At 43.9% G+C, this 21508-nt stretch overlaps 1 protein-coding gene across 1 annotated transcript in view; it reads right to left on the reverse strand.

Moving 5' to 3' along the window:
• Positions 1 to 21508, reverse strand: part of LOC144688449 (protein phosphatase EYA1-like) — a 261652-nt gene that overhangs the window by 150885 nt on the left and 89259 nt on the right. The gene's annotated exons all lie outside the window — the stretch shown is intronic.

The raw sequence follows: 21508 nt of genomic DNA on the forward strand, positions 1-21508 counted from the left end.
GTGACTGTGAAACCCCAAAATCTAACGAGAACAAAATGAAGGAAAGCTTCACATTAAAATAATCTCTACTTCCTCCACATAAAACAAGTTGGGCTAGTCTGAAATATAAAAGGAAGTATTCTACACAGCCACGTTCTTATCAGGTTTTTTTTTCTGTGCCCCACATACCAATCTTTCATTGTGTTTTCTCTATATCTAGTGTTTGATTTTCCTCTTTATAATTTGATGGGTGTCGAAAAGAAAAGCAGTCAACAAAGATGTATCTTTATTTTTCTCACTGTCTTCATCCTCCATGGTTCTCTTTTTTCAGTTGTACTATTTGATTATCCTTTCATTTCCTTTGCTTTTCTTTTGTTTCTCCATGGCCAGAATTTTACGCTCCCCCACCAGCGGGTTTTTAGGCGGTGGGGGGGGAACATGAAATTGAAGGGACAGGAATCCCCCTGGGTTCCCAATCGCCTCCACCTTGGAGCGATTTTACGTTGGGATGGGCAAGACCTCGGATGAGAAGCCTGCCCTTGCCCCAGTTGAGGCTAAGTGGCCAATTATTGCCCACTTAAGGGCCGTTTGCCACCCAGCCTCAATTTTTAGGCTGGCGGGAGAATTGACCTTGCGTGGGGGAAGCCCAAAAATCAACAGACTTCGATCTCGGGCGGGGAGAGTGGGGGGTACCTCCATAAGAAGCCCCCTTCTGAAGTTGGGTGCACCTCTTCTTTAAGGTCCGGTGACCTCCGGACCTCCCTCCTCCCCGACCTCTCCCCCACGACCCCGGTTGCCACCTTTGCACCCCTCTCAGGCCTTCCCTACTATTATGTTTTGGGTAAATGAGTTTGTTGGCCAACCAAACTCTAACTGCATGCCTTCCTATGTTCTCCTCAATTGCTGCTTGCAATCAATAACAAGGAGAGACTGATGTAAGAATAAACAGTGATGGTTTATTGAGACATATAGGGCAGAGCATCAGATCATACATGCTCACTCAGAAACCTCCAGAACTAGACTTACCGTTCCCAGTTGCCCGCACTGTACAGTGATTTGTCAGTGCTGTCACATGATCAGTACACTTGCATTCTCTTTAAGGTACAGGATTCTTCACATTACCACACCTACTCTCCCTGCCCTGGGATGCCTTGAACTCCGATGCCTGGGCTTAATTCCAAGTGTCCTCATGCAATTGCTCTTCAGCCCACTTACAGCTCTTGTTGCTGCAGGGGCTGGAGAGCTGCCGGCCAATACAATTGCCCAGCAGCTCTCTAAGGCGGGACTTCCTCCCGAGTGAGGGGCGGAAGTCCTGCCTGCGGCCACTTAATGCACATTTAGCCGTGAAAAGGCTGCAGGGCACTAGGAGTCGGCAGGGATGTGTTCCCCACCATCCAAAAAATTCTGGCCCACGTTGTATCTTGTGCTCATTCTTCTGTTCCCCATGCTAATTTTCTATAGATAAATTTTATGATCTAGCATAACTAACGCAGGGCTTTATGGAAAAGGATTGCATATTGGGAATTTAGGCACAGGGATCAGTGTGCCTAATCCAAAGCTGACAAATTTTGTTGCCTACAATGGACAGAAAATCATGGGGGTTTTAAATTGGCTGCACTAATTTCTCTGTGCAAATAGCCCACACCATTACTTTCCTCTTCCCTTCCAGTTTCTTTCCCATTTGTCTCCCTCTGCCATTACTGTTTTTTTTCTTGCTTCACTCTTTTTCTGCTCTTGACTCTACATGCGCTGAAGTAACCACATCTAGCTTAATGACATATTTCCAATTACTGTCTTTGATTTTATTGACTTGGGGTATTGTGAATTTTGCAAGGGTGAATGAAGCCCCTACTGACTTCAGTGTCCTGCTGCAGTCTAGACTTGAGCACAACAGTGAAGGCAGGCAGGCAACTAAGGCAAGCATTTAGCTTTTTTTTAATGTGTTCATGGGATGTGAGCATTGTTGGTATTTGTTCCCCATCTTTAATTACCCATGAGAAGGTGGTGGTGAAGCTGCCTTCTTGAACCGCTGCAGTCCATGCAGTGCTGGTACACCCACAGTGCTGTTAGGAAGGGAGTTCCAGGTTTTTGACTCAGGGAGAGTGAAGGAACCGTGATACAGTTCCAAGACAAGATAGTGTATGGCTTGGAGGAGAACTTGCAGATGGTGGTGTTCCTATGCACCTGTTACCCTTGTACCCTTGTCCATCTAGGTGACAGAGGTCTCAGGTTTGGAGGGTGCTGTCAAAGGAGCTTTGGTGAGTTGCTCCAGTGCATACTATACATCATACACACTGCTGCCACTGTGCACTGGTGGTGGGGGGAGTGAATGTTTAAGACGATGGATGGGATGCCAATAAAGCAGACTGCTTTTTCCTGGATGGTGTTGAATTTCTTGAGTGCTGTTGCACTTATCCAGGCAAATGGAGAGTATCCCATCACACTCCTGACTTGTTCCTTGTAGAAGATGAACAGGCTTTGTGGAGGTAGGAGGTGAGTTACTTAATGCAGTATTCCCATCTTCTGACCTGCTCTTGTAGCCATAATATTGACATGGCTACTCTGGTTAGGTTTCTGGTCAATGGTTTTCACTGACTTCAAGTTTGCTAGGGCTCCTTCATATCACATTTGGTCAATTACTGTCTTGACGTCAAGGGCAGCCACTCTCACCTTACCTCTGGAGTTCAGCTCTTTTGTCCAGTATGGACCAAAGCTGTATTGAGGTCCGGAGCCAATTGGCCCTGGTGGAACCCAAACTGGGCATTAGTGAGCAGGTTGTTGCTCAGCAGCTGCCAATTGATAACACTGTTGACAACACCTTCCATCATTTTGCTGATGATTGAGAGTAGACTATTGGGGTGGTAAATAGCCAGGTTGCTTTGTCCTGCTTCTTCTGAACAGACATACCTGAGCAATTTTCTACACTGTTGGGTAGATGTAGCTGCACTGGAACAGCTTGGCTAGTTCTAGAGCACAAGCCTTTAGTACAACAGCCAGTCAGAGCACACGGCCTTTGCTGTATCCAGTACCTTCAACCATTTCTTGATATCATGTAGAGTGAGTCAAATTTGCTGAAGACTGACATCCATGATGATGCAGGCCTCAGGAGGTTGCAGAAAGTCAATTCACCTGAGCTAATTTGTAAGGTGTGCCTGTATAGGTTGTTATATCAGATTGGTAATGTAGCAGAATGTACTCCAATTTATATTAGTTTAATATACAGTCGAAAATGTATCAAACCCTGGGTAGGAAGACGTTGGTTTCCCAGACAGCTATTGTAGCTTCGGTGGAAGATCAGCAGAAATCATGTGAATGTTGAACCAGACTGTAGAACTTATAGTATGTTCTGTATTAACCATATATTTAATGTTTTGCATGGTTCATTTTTGGAGGGGTAGGAATCCTCAGAACAGCAATAAATGCAGGTAATTAGAACGATAGTGCTTCCTATTGACATCAAACCACTTTTTTACAATTTCACTAGTTTTGTTGAACAGAGAAAAATATATCATTCATGATTTAAAAGGGCAGGGATTGAGGCAGAAGGTCAAAGAAATCAAATGGAACAGAAAATTACTTCCAAACACAGGCTGTGAATTTCTGAGGGGTTTTCCTGCTTAACACCGGCAGAAGATTCAGGGAAATTCTAGAAAATCAGAATAATCAGTGCCTGTGCCATCATCCCTGAGTTTTGGCAGTTCTTCTGCCAAAGATATGGTGTACCAGCAGGAGAACGCCTCAGGAAATTCACCGCATAGTTCTTAACATTGTCTCTCCGAAATGCCTCAAAGTGTTTCAGATACAATGATTTACTACAGCCACTGTTGATATCTATGGGAGTAAGTAATATAAAGAATGAGTAATAATGGAAGAGGAAAGGAAATGCAAACTAAGTATAGGAGTAGCAATAAACTAGCCAAGTTTCAAATTTGCAAATCTGGATCATTATAGTTTCAACATGGGACATAAACGATTAAAATGTTACAGCCTAAAAGGAGGCCATTCAGCCCATCACAACTGAGCGGACTCTCTGAAGAGAGCACAGTGGCAGCGGTGTGTACCATCTACAAGATGCACTCCAGCGATTAAGTGCCTTCAACAGCACCTTCCAAACCCACAACCTCTACCACCTAGAGAAACACGGACATCAGACATATGGAAAACTATAAACAGCAAATACCCCTCCGAGTCACACACCATCCTGTCATGGAATTATGTTGCTGTTCCTTCATGGTCGCTGGGTCAAAATCCTGGAACTCCCTCTCCTATAGCACTGTGGGTGTACCTACACCGTGGGAAGAATTTTCGGGTCGGCAAGCGGGGAGCGGGGCCCACTCGCTGACGTGTAAAATGACGTGCGGTGATGTCGGGCGGGCGTCCTGACGTCACTGCGCGTCATTTAGATTTTCAGTTCGGCGGGCGTGCAGCTGACCCGGCTACACGCCCGCTGACCTGTCAAAGGCCCATTAAGGCCTGTTTAAAAACTAATTGAATTAATAAAATGAGCTGCCCGTCCACACTTAAGGTTGGCGGGCAGGCGAAGAGCCCAGGCGGCCTTCGCGTTTTTCATGGAACCTCATCTGCGGGCGGGATGATGTTTCATGAAGTGTTTAAAAATTCAAATAAAATTTTTTTTAAAATTCATTGACATGTCACACGGGGGGACATGTTTTAAAAGTTTTTAATTTCTTTATTTAAATGTTTAAACCACAGAGGTGCCTCAGGGAGATTTCTGCATTCTTTCGCACGCATGCGCGCAGGCCACGACTCAGGGAATCCCCCCCCCATCCCCACCCGCTAAGGGAGCACAGTGCGCTTCTGGGCGTGCGTCAGGCTGCAAAATGGCGGCGTGGACCCGATGGGCCTGCTCCCGCCCACCCCAGCACAACTGCCCCGAAGCGGGGAATATTCTGCCCCATGTGGCTTGCAGCAATTCAAGAAGGCAGCTCACCACCACCTTCTCAAGGGTAATTATCGATGGGCATATCAGTGACGTTCACACCCCATGAATGAAGAACAAAAAAAAAATCATTACATCTTTTTAGCCACTCGGTACTTAAAAGTTTCCCTGGATTCTACATTCCCTGCTGTGTCTAATAGGATCATTAGTTATTCCATGTTCTTTTTAAATTCATTTACAGGATGTGGGCTTCGCTGGCTTTGCCAGCATTTATTGCCCATCCCTAACAGCTCACCACCACCTTCTCAAGGGCAATTAAGGATGGGCAATAAATACTGGCCTAGCCAGTGAAGCCCACATCCCGTAAATGAATAACAAAAATGGAATACCCTATATAAAAAAATCTCCTAACCTCTCTCATCACTCTTTGGTGCTGATCCTATTTCACAATTTAGAGGGCTGGAATTTAAATTTATGACCGATGGGCTCTTCATCCATTAACAAAACCGTTAAGTGACCATACCCAGACATGATTAAATAGGTTCAGGATTATCCATTTGCTTTTGTGTTCTCTTGCCCTTTTTCATGAAATCTAGATTCCCACATATTTCTAGTCCTCCTACTTTTAAATGACTGCAGAATATTGTGGTAAATTTTCTACTTTAAGCACTGCGTTATGCAATCTTGATAATATCCATGAAGTGTCAGCAAAGGGAGGCTGCAGAGAATTTTTCCTCAACTGCTCTGCGTTTAACAGGGGATCACCAACACTCACCTGAAATGGCTCTTGTCAGAGCCACCAGGTTTACAGTCCTCCTTTGTGGGCATTATTGGGTGGATGGATCGTCAAAACCGCCAAAAGGATTTTTTTTAAAAAACCCATGCTTAGTGCATTGGGGTTCATAAGTTTGCAACATGCTAAAGGTACATTTCCTCTTCTTTCACACAGTAACAACATAACAATCGCATAAATGCTCAAGACAGTGAGGGATGTACAATTTCTGAGGATGTTGCCTCATTTGTGAGTGGCTAATTAGGAAAGAAAGTATCATTCTCTGAATTTTTAATGTATTAGAATTTTATGAAGTGAGTTCCATAGAAAAGATAGAACGTTAGGCCACTGATGGAAAAAAAAATACTGGGATAAAGTGCTTTCACTGTCACCATCAGAAAAACTAAGATTATCTCCATCAGATTAGAACATTCTTTCATTTCCCTCCAATTATCTCACCAAATTTCCTCTGCTGTTCTGAAAGTACTGACTCATTGCTTGGGTACAGTTCCATGGATCTGATGGCCTCGCTACCTGGCCCAATTGACCATTAGTAAGACGTGCGTCTTGACAGTCATTGTCAATAGACCATTTGGGAGTTTCACAGCTGACTCCACCTGTCTCCTGACCTCAGATCATACATATGTCCTTTCGGCAGGAAGGCTTGCTGATTTTCCTTCTCCTAACCAACCTTAGCGCACCTACTTACACCACCCCAAATGGGCACAGATCAGGACTTGTAAGTGTGACTGTCCTGGTCTATATGGCTCAACAGTTGAGGTTCACTCAATCAATTTGCACTATTTTTATTAGCTAACTACCCAATCAGGTGGGAGGACGGGTGGGGATGGGGGTCGGGGTGGGTGGGGGGCAGCAGTTAGGGGTGGAAGGTCATGTGATGAAATCTCCCAGAAAACACCCAATCAGAATTGGTTTTACATATTGCTTAGCTGATAGCACTCTTGCTTCTGAGTCAGAAGGTAGTGGGTTCAAGTCATTTTAGTGACTTAAGCACAAAACCTATGCTGACACTCCTGTGCAGTATTGAGAGAGTACTCTGCTGTTGGAGGTGCCTTCTCAGGGGAATGCAACAATCCACTGACATTGTTTTGAAGAAGAGCCGGGGAATTCTCCCTGATATCCTGGCTAATATTAATCCCTCCTACCAACATCACTTAAATAGGCACGTCATTATCACGTTACTGTTTTTGGAAGCTTGCTGTGCACAAATTGGACGCTGCATTTTGTACATTACAATTGTGACTTCACTTTAAAATTACTTCATTGGCTGTGCAGTGATTTGGGAGATCTTGAAGCTCTGAAAGGTGCTATAAAAATGCAAGTATTTTCTTTTTCTTTCCAGCTTCAGGCTGCATTCACACTGTAACAGGTGGTGCATAGCATTTGCACAAATGCTAGACTTACAGTGCGGTGCACCCTCAGAATTTCTGTTCTCTATGTCAATTAGGGCTTGTGTTGAACTACTGAAATAAAACCATATCCCACCAAATTATATCTGGGCTCGATTGCTTGACTTAAATCTACATTCTATATGAATTGAGACTGGGATGGATTAGATCAATTTATCCAAACATCACTGATGCGCTGACTGAAATCAACATTCAGATTTTAATCATACATTTCTGGTTGATTAAATTCAGTACACAACAGTGACCTGTTTTTGCCAAATACCGACAGCCTCTGATTAACCTTTTGTAACAAAGGCATGATTGTACCTGTAAGAACTTGTTCAACAAGCTTTGCTGGCAGTAGCTCTTTGAAGAGATTTTTGCATTCTTCTACTTCCCTTTCCTCTAAGAAATAAGAGATAATGAACTTATAGCACCATGTCTGCCATTGTGGAATCAAACTGAGATTCCATATAACCTGAAGCCTATAATTAATCACCAATATACTAAAAGAACTCCATTTATGTAGCACTTTTCATTACCTCAGGATGTCCAAAAGCACCTTACAGCCAATTAAATGTAGTCACTATTGTAATGTGGGAAATATGGCCTCCAATTTGCGCACAGCAAGCTCCCACAAACATCAATGTGATAGTGACCTGATAATCCATTTCAGTGATATTGACTGAGAGATAATTATTGGCCAGGACACAGGAGAGAACTCCCTGCTGTTTCCTGAATAGCACCATGGGATCTTTTATAATCACCTGAGAAGACAAACTCAGTTTTAAAGTCTCATCTGAAAAATGGCACCTCCGACATTGCAAGATAACATCAGCCTTGGATACGTGCTCAAGTCCTGAAGTGGGGCTTGAACCCACAACTTTCAGAATTAAAGGTGAGAGTGCTACTTACTGAGTCGCAGCTGACGCCTAAAAATGCCAGCAATGGGCATGTCACTAATAACCTGCTAAACCAATGCATTTAGGCATCTCTGACAAATTAAATTCCCCTTGTTAGGTTTGAATTTAGTCAAGGAGAAAGATCTTTAGATCAAGTGCTGTCGAGCAGATTCCAAATGATTGGCAATGTTATTGCTGGAGTGGGATACTGTTATAAAATTAATGAGTTCTGCAGGCATCAGACATAATCCACAGCAGATGTAACCCCAAATGGCAAAACTGCTCTAAATGCAAAGTTCAGCCGACTTCAATAAAGAGAAAGGAATGGAATGGTGCTGCCTAGAAACCTTAGCATATCTCAGGAGTGAGATGGAATAAAAGGGCTGCAAAAAAGGGGAATGATGCAGTGGGGAATGCAATTATTAGCTGTAAAATTAATGGAAGGCCAGTGTGAAAATATTAGGCGTTGCTGCATCAGACATGGAAATGCAGAATGGCAGGCTAAGGTTCTGGGGGCAAGGGTTGAAATCCCATCTGGTGGAATTTGAATTCAATTACTAAATCTGGAATTGAAAAGCTCGTCTCAGTAATGGTGACCAAGAAACCATTGTTGATTGTTGTAAAAATCCATCTGATTCGCTAATACTCTTTAGGGAAGGAAATCTGCCGTCCTTACTTGGTCTGGCCTACATGTGACTCCAGACCCACAGCAATGTAGTTGATTCTTAACTGCCCTCTGAAATGGCCCAGCAAGTCACTCAGTTCAAGGGACAATTAGGGCTGGGCAACAAATGCTGACCTTGTCAGTGACACTCACATTCCATGAAAGAAAAAGAAACGTTGGGAGAGACTCTACACAGGGGGCACAGATTTGTAGAAATGCTCACATCTGGCAAGTTCTGGGAATATTTTAGTGTCTTAATACAATGTTTGGCTTTCAACATAGTCTTCCCTCACCTCAGATGAGTAAAAAAAATAGAACTGAATAGATTATAGGCACATCCTGAAGCAGCATCATTCACTTACAAAGAAATAGCAGGTGGACCTGACCTATGTACAAGCACCGAACCTGGGAAAAGTTATGCCACAGTACACAGAACGGAACCTGTCTTAATCTTCTCTGCTCTAAGGAGAACAATCACATCTTTCATAGTCTCTCCACATAACGGAAGTGCATCATCCCTGGTATTAGCCTAGTAAATCTGCTCTACACCCTCTCCAGGACCTGAACATCCTTCCTGAAGTGTGTGCCCGGAATTGGACGCAATACTCCAGCTGTACAACCAGCTTCACAAATAAATGCTAGGCATCAACTACTTGTGTTATTTATTATTTCTGAAGGAGGCAGGGTATTGATCTACTTTTCTTTATTTGTAGTTAAATACCCTTTTTAAAATATATTTTCATGACCAAATGCTCTCCAAAAGCAAAATACTGCGGATGCTGAAAATTTGAAATAAAAACAGGAAATGCTGGAAATACTTGGCAGGTCAGGCAGCATCTTTGGAGAGAACCCGGTGTTGATGGGCTGACTTATGTGGAGGTGGCAGAACTCCTGCCACAGGGGCCGAAAACGGGAGGCAACCAGAGGCCTAGTGGTGGTCACTGCTGGGGTTACACCTGGAGGATGAGGGCGCATCAACGCCTGGCATCCCTGAAGAGGGGTAAGTGAGCTTGGAGGTAGCCAGAGCCTGGCAGATCAGTGTGGGGGGATGGGGGAATGTCTGTGGATAGGTGGTGCAGGGGCGCCCATTGCTGTCAGGGGCTCCTTCTGTGAGCCATAAAATGCCAGTAAAGGAGGCTCGTCCCTCCGGAGCCCACTGGGAGGCTACCAGGTTTCAGGCAGTCTCCCCACGCAGCGATAGGCCCTCCCTGCCGCTGGCAAAATGCCCACATAGGCCGCCGGCAGCCCTTAACTGGTCACTTAAGTGACTCATTTGGGCTTCAAACAGACTGTCATCTTTCCCTCTGGTGGAAAAATGGCATGGAGACGGGAAGACATCGGGCATGCAACTTGATGTCTTCCCATGTCATTTGCCAGCCTTCTTGCCACTCAGCCCATCCCCAAATGGCTGGTAAAATTCAGCCCAATGTTCCAGGTCAATGGTCTTTCATTAGAACTGGGGAAAATTAGTGACATACAGACTTGAAGCAAGTTCAGAGGCAGTGAAAGGGGTGCAGGGGTGAAGAACAAAAGCAAAGGCCTAAGATAGGGTGGAATCCGGCAAGATTAAATGCCAAAAGGGATGATGGTGCAAAGAAAAAGGAGATGATGATGGGTTAAGTGAAGAAGTAAAAGACGGATCTAGAAGAGGTGTAAATGGGAATAGCAGAATCATTACCAATAACTGCTTTCTGAAAAAAATGGGGCCAGGGGTTATGATGTAAAATTGTTGAATTCAATGTTGTGTTCGGAAGGCTGTAAAGTGCCTCATCAAAAGATGATGTTTTGTTCCTCCAGCTTACATTGAGCTTCATTGGAATTGTGCTGGAGACTGGAGACAGAGACACCAGAGTGGGTGAGGGGCAGAGAATTAAAATGACAAGCGAGTGGGAGCTTTGGCTCACGCTTGTGGACTCAACAGACATGTGTCGCAAAATGGCCACCCAATCTGTGTTTGGTCTCTCCCAGTGTAGAGGAGACCACATTGTGAGTAGCAAATAAGGTATACAAAATTGAAAGAATGACAAGTAAATTGCTATTTCACAGGGAAGAGGTTTTGGGGCCCTGGATGGTGACAAAGGAAGGGGTAAAAAGGCAGGTGTTGCATCTCCTGTGCTTACTCAAGAAGGTGCCGTGGGAAGAGGAGGGTTGTTCAGGATGATTGAGGAGTGGATCAGGGTGTCCACCTTCGAAATCTGTGTTCCTAACATGTCTTCCTTTTTCCTCAACTGAGGATTTCCCTGTACCATGATGGCATGGCTCTAGCCTGTGTCCATTCTATTTTCCACACTTCCACTCACTCCTTCCCCCTTCCCTTGTCCTCATCTTCCACTCCAACTAGCCTCCACATTCAATGGACCTTCCTCTGCATTTCCACCACCTCATGTGTAATGCCATCTCCAAACAAATATTCCCCTTCCCTCCCCTTTCAGCATTTCGAAGGGGCAGTTCCCTGAGTCCTGGCATAACAAATTGGCAGACATCAAAGTGATTGGTGGGGAGTGTGGGCAGTGGGGGAGGTTAAGCAGGACTCCACCAATCCCTCTTCCTTCCTCTCCTCCCAATCCCAGACCTTCACACTGGCTCTGCTGTTGGAACTATGAATCTAACTGCTTGTTAGTATAGAACTGTGTATTTCTGAAAAAAGAGACATGCTGTGGAAGCTTTTGCTTTTTGTCTTGCACTCATCGAGACAGACTCAAGAATACCAAATTTCAAAGGGAACAACAATTTATACTGTATGAGAAAAGGGTGCTGATTGGTTGGCAAGTGGATTCTGACTGGCCGGCAAGTTGTTTCTGACTGGTCGAGGCATTGCCATGGAGAAGGCACCAGAGAAAAGTTATCCCACAAGCTTTTATTAAACTTCAAAGAAGGCAAGTTGACTCTGATTGGTCGAGGCTTTGCCATAGGGAATGCCCCAGGGAACTGTTGTGCCCCATGCTTTTGTTTAATTGAAAAAAGCACAATGCCTGGGCATATTCTTTCTGTTAATAGAGGAAAGGACCCTGTGTATGAATATATGTAGCTTCTAGCAAACATAAGTGAGCCACATTGCAAGCCTGACTGATAATCTTAACTTGGTTGTTGGTGTAATTCTTAGCACACTCAAGATTGGTCAGTAAATGCTGTCCAATGTGGAATCACATCTAATGTTGAGCACTGTTCTGAGTTTTGAAAGCACCAGCTGGTTGAGTACAGTCAGTACTCTACCTGCTGCGATTAGCTGAAGGGATGTGCTGTTTGATATGATCCACCAGTCATTGGGATGTATGGCCTACATACCAGGCATCACACACTGGCACTGAAATTCATATCCACATTTGTCATTTGTGTGGAAGGCAGAACATCTTTTCAGCTTCACGGCAGCATCCTGTTAGTAGAAACCACTCATGTTGCTACTGCATAGTAGTAAAGTGAAATGGCTAGCTTCACCTGTTGCTCAAATGTTTGAGACATCTTACCAGGTTAAGATTATCAGTTGTGCTCACAATGTGACTCACTTATGGTTGCTAGAAGCTACATATATTCATATGTAGGGCCCTGTCCTCTGCAAACAGAAAGAACATGTCCAGACAGTTTGATTTTTCAATTAAACAAAAGCATGGGAGACGGTGGTTCCCAGGTGCATTCCGCATGGCAACACCTTGACGAATCAGAGGCCACTTTCCAACCAATCAGCACCCTTTCCTCATGCAGTCTAAATTGTTGTTCCCTTTGGTTTTTAGCATTCTTGTGTCTGCTCTGATGAATGCAAGATGAAAAGCTTTGACAGCATGTTTCTTTTTTCAGCAATTATCAACTGCGTGTTTGTTAGTAGGGATTACAGAAACGCAGCCAATCATTATTTGAGGCAAAAACTGTACTTTTGCCAATGGCTAGAAAGAGGCCATACAAAATATTATAGATCAAGTAAAATCCAGAAGTTCAGAACATGAATTGAGTAGGAACACCTAAAAGACTAAAACAATGGTAGTTAGAAGGGATAGATTGGAAGAAACTAAAGTGAACTAGAGTGAAGATTGAAGTGGAAGGTGTCACACTGGAACAAGTTGATAAGTTTGTCTATTTAGGATACATGATAACAAAAGATGGTAGATGTGAAGCCGAAATTCAAAGGAGGATAAACATAGCCAAAAGTAATTTTATGAAGATAAAGGATCTGTTAACACCAAGAAAACCCAAGCTTGTAACAAAGAAAACCTCATATGATGCTACATTGTAACCACTTTCCCTTCTAGAGGGAAAAGTGGAGGGCAGCAGAAAGAGAGTTGACCTAGGTGTGGTTAGATGATGGATGTCACAGAGTGGTTGCAGATAAACCACAGTGAATGTCTGAGGGCGGCTCACGACAGCAGATCTCCTGGTAGGGGTATCTACAATCAGCAGCAGCAAAGTTTTTTGCCTTAAAAACTACAGAGCTAGCTAGTTACAATGCACATGAAACTCATGGAAAACAGTGGGATTTAAAGCCAAAACTGACCCAGAGAAGTAGCACTTTATTCTGACAAGCAGGTTAGGAAATTGGGGAACAGTTAGTACTGAGGCAATCAAAAGGCAGCTCATATAAAATAATGAGGTGTCTTATAGTGCTCTCTGTGATTTTAAAAATCCTCATCAAAATGCAACTAAAAATAAAGAGAAAACAAATGAAATATTTGTCTGTACACTTGTTACAATTGCAGTATACACAGGCAAGAGCAATAATTCGTTCCATGCATTAGCAAAACCTTAACCTGGTGATTCTTCACATGTGAAGAATTATGTGTCTTACTTGTTGAATAAATTTGGCATTCTGGTATTCCACTGATCCCCACTGTTTTGCTCTCATTTATGAATGGATTTTAATATGAATCCAGGCCTTTAACAAGTGTATTTTGTCTGTGAGGTAAAAAGGTTAAAATAAACTGACACCGGGGCTATTTATGTCCAAAAAGTTTTGAGTGCCAAGTTATGTATTTAAGATTGGCAAGCTGTGCCTCCACTTGTGTAAATGATGTTGCGATCAGATGTTTGTGTTAGTGGTGGTGTGACATGCATTGAGGATTCTGGACTAGTCCCTACTAGAGCTAATGTTTCAGGAATGATACATTCTCACTGTGAGTCATTGAGTTTTCTGAATAGACGATTATTCCAGGTGAATACATCGGGTTGCAAGTTGCAACACTTTACATCTCACAGTGCAGGAATTTGGATTTTAACTGAAATACTGATTCATAAAGGAGAATATTTCACTTGTGCTGAGGTTAGCCACAAATCCTTTCTAACAAACTGATCTTGGACATGTGACTGCTTACACAAGTGGGCTCTTTTTTAGTGCTTTTAAAGGCATTTTGATCATAAAATGCATAAATTTAAGGACATTAATATACCTGTGTGATATGGATAAAACATCCCAATGTTTACAAAAAAATCTCTCTATTTGTGTGGCTGTTTAACAAGGTGCAATGCATTAGGTGAAGAAAATTTGGTGATATGATTATAAGCTAAATTAACCTTGAGGGAAGCAGTTTAAGAAATAACTCCATCACAATTAAACTTGATGGCTAATGGAATAATCGCCATTTACTGCAATGGCTGCAGGCTTGGTTGAAGCATTCAAAAAGGAAATCAACAGTTTCCAAATTCAGCAGGGAGGCCAAGAGAGAAAAGAACAGAGTGGATGCTTTTACACAAAATTAAACACAGCCTTGAGCTAGATGGGATGAATGCCCTCTTCTTCATGGTAATTTGTTGTGAATGAATGAGATAGCTTAGATAAGATGGAGAGTTACGGGTAGTTTTGTGCTGTACCCACTGGTTTCAGAATGCTTATAACCATTTTACTTAGTAATTTTACTTATTTAATAAAAAAACTTTCACCCTACCATTTTCGGTAGGATATGGTCACACGTTGGAGGAAGGGGAAAATGACAGCAATCAGGAGGGGGAAAACTGGGAAAGGAAGGGTAATCAGGATGAGGGCTTATCGGGGTGGGGACATGATTGGAGTAGGGCCATCGTGAAAGGTGGGCAAAGTGTCAATCGGTTAGGATACGAGCTAGTGGCAGCCTGTGGCAAAAAAGGTTGATTCCACATTCAGCTAAGTGTTACGAACTTACCTCTTAGTGGTGCCCTGTACCACATGCAGACAGGACTTTCCTGAACATACCTGACCCAGTGCAAGCTGCAACCCAACTTTACAGAGGGTGGTCAAAACAAGCTTCAGACCCATTATGTGCATATGCAAAGTGTTATAAAGCCATGCTTTATATCGAAAATGACTTTATGGATTTACTGGCTGAAAAATTGACACTGATTGAGTGTTAAAAGACTGAAACCACATACTAGTGGCTTGAAACAGCAGTTTATAAGATGGCTGAACATTTACATGACTCTACCTTTCAAATTCCAAAGCCATTAAATTGGAGTCAACCTGTCTAGAAAACCTCAGAGACAATTACCTTGAAGAGCATGAGTGGGATCTTCTCCCAAATCATTCACATAACATTCAGACTTTCACCTGGTACATTCACCTAGGTAGGGACTAGCATTAGATACAACCACCTCAGACAACGAACCCTGGCTAAGAAAGGAATCCTCCCAGCCATAATATAATCAAGACAAAACCAGACACCTGGAATACACTAGCCACAACCATATTTGTGTAACTGAGCAGTTGATGACAGGAGATCATGTGATGAGCCAGCTAACCTTCTTTTGCATTTCAAGAAACTGTTTTCCCCAGGTCACACATCAGGAAAGACAGAGAACAGAAGGTCCCCAAGTGGAAACTCTCTCTCCCTCCCTCTCCACCCATCTTGCAAGATCGAGTTCTCTCTACTGTTTGACCATCCAAGAGCCTCAGGCAGAGTTTTTAAAAAAACAGCCCAGCAGCTGTTACCTCTGAAAGAAAAGATATATTGACTGTCAATATCATTAAACTGCCTTGACACTGAATCCTGCCTGAAACCATCCAAGTCATCAACCTGTAAGACCTGTATGCCTTTAACTTTTATTGGACCCGAAAAAGATTACTTAATCTATTCTCCCTACTTAGTAATTTACATTGTGTGTGTGTGTGAACCTTGACTGTGTGTGTGCGTGGAAATTGGTGTAATTTTATTATTTTTACTTTCACCTGGTTAATAAACATTATTCTCTTTTCGTTTTAAAACCTTACAAGGAAACCTGACTGTGTACATCTTTTACAGTCACAGCACTCAAACAGTTAAAAACTCACTGAATTGGCAAGCATATCCTTTTTTTAAAAAAAAAACCCTGCTGTGGTCAAATGAAGAGGGGAAAAGAAGGATACCATTCCACCTCTCCTCACCTGATCATAACAGAAAGATTTCAGGCACAGACAGAGGAGGTCCTTAGTTTTTTGCCTAGACCAAGTTGGCAGGCAGCTTAATTTCAACTCTTATTGAGCATGCACTTCCTGCCCATCATGGAGGCTTAAACATTTGTTTAACCCCCAAAAATGGGCACGTTGCCATTGATTTTCTCAGGTATGGTGTCAACCTGGTAAGTATTCCTATGTTATTCTTATGAAGCATCGAAAATATTTTTGTGAATATAGTGGTCACAGTCCCAAGATGTAATATAAACACTGAGAGGTTGTTTTCCCCAGTCTGGAGAGATAACTCAGCTTCATAATCTCAGGATAAACTGTCAGCCATTTACAGCTGATATGAGGAGAAATGACTACACTCAGAGGACTGTGAATCTTAGGAATTCTCTACCCCAAAGAGCTGTGGATTTTCAGCTATTGAGCGCAATCAAGACTGATATCTATAGAATTTTGGAATTAAGTGACATGGGGATATGGTAAGAAAGTGGCATTGATGTAAATGTTCAGCCATGATCTTATTGAATGGCGGAGCAGGCAACTCCTGCTCCTATTTGTTAAGTTCTTGTACATTCAGGTTGTTTATCAAAATAAAATGGATCCACTCAGTATCATACTTTTGCAATATTTGTTTCTTTTACTATTGAGTTAATTAAGTACAGCAGGTAGCTTTTGGTGAATGAACTCCTGAATTTGCTGCATATTTCCCCTTGGCTAGTCAAACAGTCCTCAAAGATAGTACATGAAATTATAAGACCCTTAATACAGCGAAGATCCACCACTAGAGAAAAAGTCTTACTGGAGCATATTATTCTCATCCTTGTATTCAATTCCCTCTGTGGTTTTGCACTACCCTCCCCCTACCCCACCACCCCCCATTTTCGTAACCTCCTCCAACCCTACAACCATCTGAGAACTCCACATTCCTCCAGTACTGGCCTCTGGTGCTTGCTGGCTCCCTTCATCCTACTGGTGGTGGCCATGTCTTCAGCTGCCTAGGCCCTAAACTCTGGAATTTACTCCCTAAACTTCTCCACTTCCCTTCCTCTCTAACATCCTTTAAGATGGCCCTTAAAGTCTAGCTTTTTGAATCATCATTTGGTCACCTGTCTCCTTCTTTGTCAATGCTCTTGTCTGATAATGCTCCCATTGAAAGGCCTGGGGACAGCTTACTATGGGCAGAATTTTGAGTTTGGCAGGCGGGCGTGGTCAGTGGGCCCGGGATCGATTAGGAAATGGGCTGCCTGGGATTGGCCCCTGACCGTGATTTCACGCTGGTGGGCCAATTAAGGCCTGCCCAGCATGAATCGCGGCTCCCCACTGGTCGGAATACGTGGCTGGAGAGATGGTGTAGCCGGGAGGGATTCAGATTCTTGAGGCACTGGGACCTGTACAAACCAGACGGGCTGCACCCAGGCAGAGCTGGGACCAATGTCCTTGCGGGGGCTTTTCATAGTTCTGTTGGGAATTATTTAAACGAGTGTGGCAGGGGGAATGGGATCCTGGGAGTAGGATCAGATAGGTCAGATTCAGATCAGAAAAATGGAGGTAGAACATTAGCTAGGGACGTTGTGATAGACGTGGAGTTACAGGAGAAGCAAAGTTTAAAAAGTGTCCAGCAAGGGAAACTGATGGGGTTAAACTGTTTATACTTCAATGCAAGGAGTATTACAAACAAGGTAGATGAGTTAAGGGCACAGGTAGACACATGGCAGCAGGATGTCATTGCTATAATGGAGACCTGGCTAAAGGAGGGACAAAACTGGCAGCTAAATATTCCTGGTTATAGAATCTTCGGACACGATGAAGTAGGAGATAAAAAAGGAGGGGGGTTAGCACTAATGGTTAAAGAATCAATTCCGGTTGTGAGAAGGGATGATATACTAAATGGGTCAACAAACGAGGCTTTATGGATTGAGCTTAGAAATAAAAAAGGGGCAGTCACACTACTGGGAGTATACTACAGACCCCCAAATAGTGAAAGGGAGATAGAAGAACAAATATGTAGGCAAATTTCTGCTTGTAAGAACAAGAGGGCAACAATAGTAGGAGACTTCAACTATCCTAATATCAACTCGGATTCGAACAATATAAGGGGCACTAAGGGAGAAAAATTCATGCAGTGTGTCCAGGAAAATTTTTTCAACCAGTAAGTGACAAACACAACGAGAGGAGATGCAATTCTAGACCTAGTCTTGAGAATGAAGAAGGGCAAGTGGGTGAAGTGACAGTTGGCGACCATATCGGGGACAGTGATCACAATTCAGTTAGATTTAGCATTACTATGGAAAAGGACAGAGATAAGGCAGGAGTAAAAGTCTTGAACTGGGGGAAGGTAAATTTTGCAGAAATGAGAAGGGACTTGGCTGGGGTGGACTGGACAGCACTGCTGGAGGATAAAACAGTGGAAAACCAGTGGGAAGCACCAAAAAGCAAGATCCTAATTGTACAAAGTAGACATGTCCCCTACAAAAATTGTCTAGAGGAATACAGGGGAAGATCAAACAGAAGAAGAAAGCGTACGATAGGCACAAAAAACTAAGCACTGCAGATAACCTAGAAGAATATAGGAAGTGCAGGGACGAAATAAAAAAGGAAATAAGGAAATGAAAGAGAGGGCATGAAAAAAGATTAGCAAGTAAAGTTAAAGATAACCCAAAGATGCTTTACCAATACATTAATGCTAAAAGGTTAGTTAAGGAAAAAGTGGGACCTATCAGAGATGAAGATGGAAACTTGTGTGTAGATGCAGAGGCTGTGGGAAGGGTTTTGAATGAATATTTTGTCTCCATGTTTACAAAGGAAAGGGAGGATGTAGATTTAGTAGTCCAGGAGGAACACTGCGAGATATTGGACGGGATAGTCATAAAGAGAGAGGAAGTACTCGAAGGGTTGAAATCCTTGAAAGTTGATAAGTCACCAGGGCCAGATGGATTGTTTTCGAGGCTGCTGAAGGAAGTCAGGGAGGAGATAGCAGATGCTCTGAGGATGATTTTCCAATCTTCACTAGATACAGGGGAGGGACTGGAGGACTGGAGAAATGCAAATGTAGTTCCATTGTTCAAAAAGAGATCAAAGGGAATGCCAAACAATTATAAACCAGTTAGTCTTACATCGATGATAAGCAAATTAGTAGAATCAATCCTGAGGGATAGAATTAACTCTCATGTGGAAAGGCATGGACTAGTCAGGGATGGTCAGCATGGATTTGTTGAAGGAAGGTCTTGCCTCACAAATTTGATTGAATTCTTTCAGGAAGTGACAAAAAGAGTAGATGAAGGCAGTGCAGTGGATGTTGTGTACATGGATTTTAGCAAGGTATTTGACAAAGTCCCACATGGCAGATTGGTCAGGAAAGTAAAAGCCCATGGGATTCAGGGTAATGTGGCAAACTGGATAAAAGGTTGGCTTTGTAACAGGAAACAAAGGGTAATGGTCGATGGATGCCTTGCGAATGGAAAGTTGTCTCAAGTGGTGTTCCACAGGGCTCGGTGTTGGGACCCTTGCTGTTTGTGTTATATATTAATGATTTGGACGTGGACGTGGGGGACACGGTTGGGAAATTTTCAGATGACAGAAAGATTGGTTGAGTAGTGGATAGTGTAGAGGATAGCCATAATCTCCAAAATGATATAGATGGGTTGGTGGAGTGGGCGGTAAAGTGGCAGACGGATTTTAACATAAAGAAGTGTGAGGTCATATATTTAGGGAGGTCAAACAGTTACAGGGATGACAAAATAAATGGGAATATACTAAGAGGGGTAGATGAAGTGAGAGATCTTGATGTACAAGTACACAGGTCCCTGAAGGCAGCAGTTCAAGTAGACAAGGTTGTAAAGAAGGCATATGGAATGCTTTCCTTCATTGGCAGAGGTATAGAATATAAAAGTAAGAATATAATGTTGGAATTGTATAAAACACTGGTGAGGCCACAACTGGAATATTGTGTGCAGTTCTGGTCACCACATTACAGGAAGGATGTAATAGTTCTGGAGAGAGTGCAGAGGAGGTTTACAAGAATGTTGCCAGGGTTAGAAAAGTGTTGGGGTTATTTTCCTTAGAACAAAGAAGGCTGAGAGGTGACTTGATTGAGGTGTACAAAATTATGAGGGGAATAGATAGAGTGGACAGGATCAAATTGTTTCCCATGATGGAGAATTCTAGAACCAGGGGACATAGATTCAAGATAAGTGGCAGAAGGTGTAGGGGGGACATGAGGAAGAACTTTTTTACGCAGTGGGTAGTGGGCGTCTGGAATTCGCTGCCCAAGCTGGTGGTAGAGGCAGAAACTCTAAACTCTTTTAAAAAGTACCTGGATCTGCACCTAAAGTGCTGTAAGTTGCAGGGCTATGCAGGGTCGCCATTGGACCCGGTGGCTGACGGGCCCCCACCCCTGCTGGGCCCTTCCATAGAACCATAGAAAAGTTACAGCACAGGAGGCCATTCGGCCCATCTTGTCCATGCCAGCCCGAGGACACCCAGGTGCAGGAAAGTGGGATTAGAAAGGGCACCTGGGTGTCCTCGGGCTGGCATGGACAAGATGGGCCGAATGGCCTCCTGTGCTGTAACTTTTCTATGGTTCTATGGAAGGGCCCAGCAGGGGTGGGGGCCCGTCAGCCACCGGGTCCAATGGCGACCCGGCGGCCGGTTTAAAAACGGCCCAGGCAGCCCCTGGAAGGCTGCCATGGAAGAACACCTGTTCGGTGTTAGCAAACTCAAGTGATGGAGTCGAGTGCGGCTGGAGACGCCAGGTGAGAGAGTAGGTCGGGTGGGCGCTCGGTCCCCTGCTTTTTGGATGAGTGCCTCGCTGTCCTCCTGGAGGAGGTGGCTGTCAGGAGGGACATCCTTGTCCCCAGAGATGTGATGACTTTAACTGATGACGTATCCTTATTCTCCCTTAGATTTGCAGCACACACTCGCTCTCTGAACCCCAAAGGGCCACTCCTGACGCTGGAGGAACACCAGGCTTCACTTGCACCTGCATTATACCCACTCTCTGAAACAGGCACCAGTGCAGATACCAGCACCACAGTGGGCATTATATTGGCGGCAAGAATGTTGGTGCACATTGGTAAGGGTGCTTCACACTTGCTTGAGGTGCAGGCAGAGGCAAAGAGTGCCCAGGGTGTCGGTAGTTGGAGGACTGCTGGGGACCAGGACAAAGGCAGTTGATGAGCCTCTGAAGTTGTCCATTAGGTAGCAGATGCTGCATGTCCAGTGGGATGTGCCCTGCACTCTTACCTTCGTCTGACACTGGATGAGGCACCCAATATCCCAGCTTGGTGCCCGTCCAGCAATGGTGAGCAGGGAGGTCCAGAGCGACTGCATGTTGGTGCATGAGCTGCTTGTCGTCTCTGCCGGCTCCTCTCAGGGCGCTCTGGATGACGGCAGCAACTCCTCTGCCCCTCCGCCAGTGACCATGGCATCTGATGAGGCTGCGATGACTGGGGAAATGCCAGCCATGGCACTGGCCGCTCCCTGCCAGGCAGGGCCAGCACAGGCTCCACTAGCCAGAGGACGACCACCAAGGTCATCAAGGCCAACAAGAC

Source organism: Cetorhinus maximus, chromosome 13 (genome assembly GCF_964194155.1).
Source record: "Cetorhinus maximus chromosome 13, sCetMax3.hap1.1, whole genome shotgun sequence".
Lineage (NCBI taxonomy): Eukaryota > Metazoa > Chordata > Chondrichthyes > Lamniformes > Cetorhinidae > Cetorhinus > Cetorhinus maximus.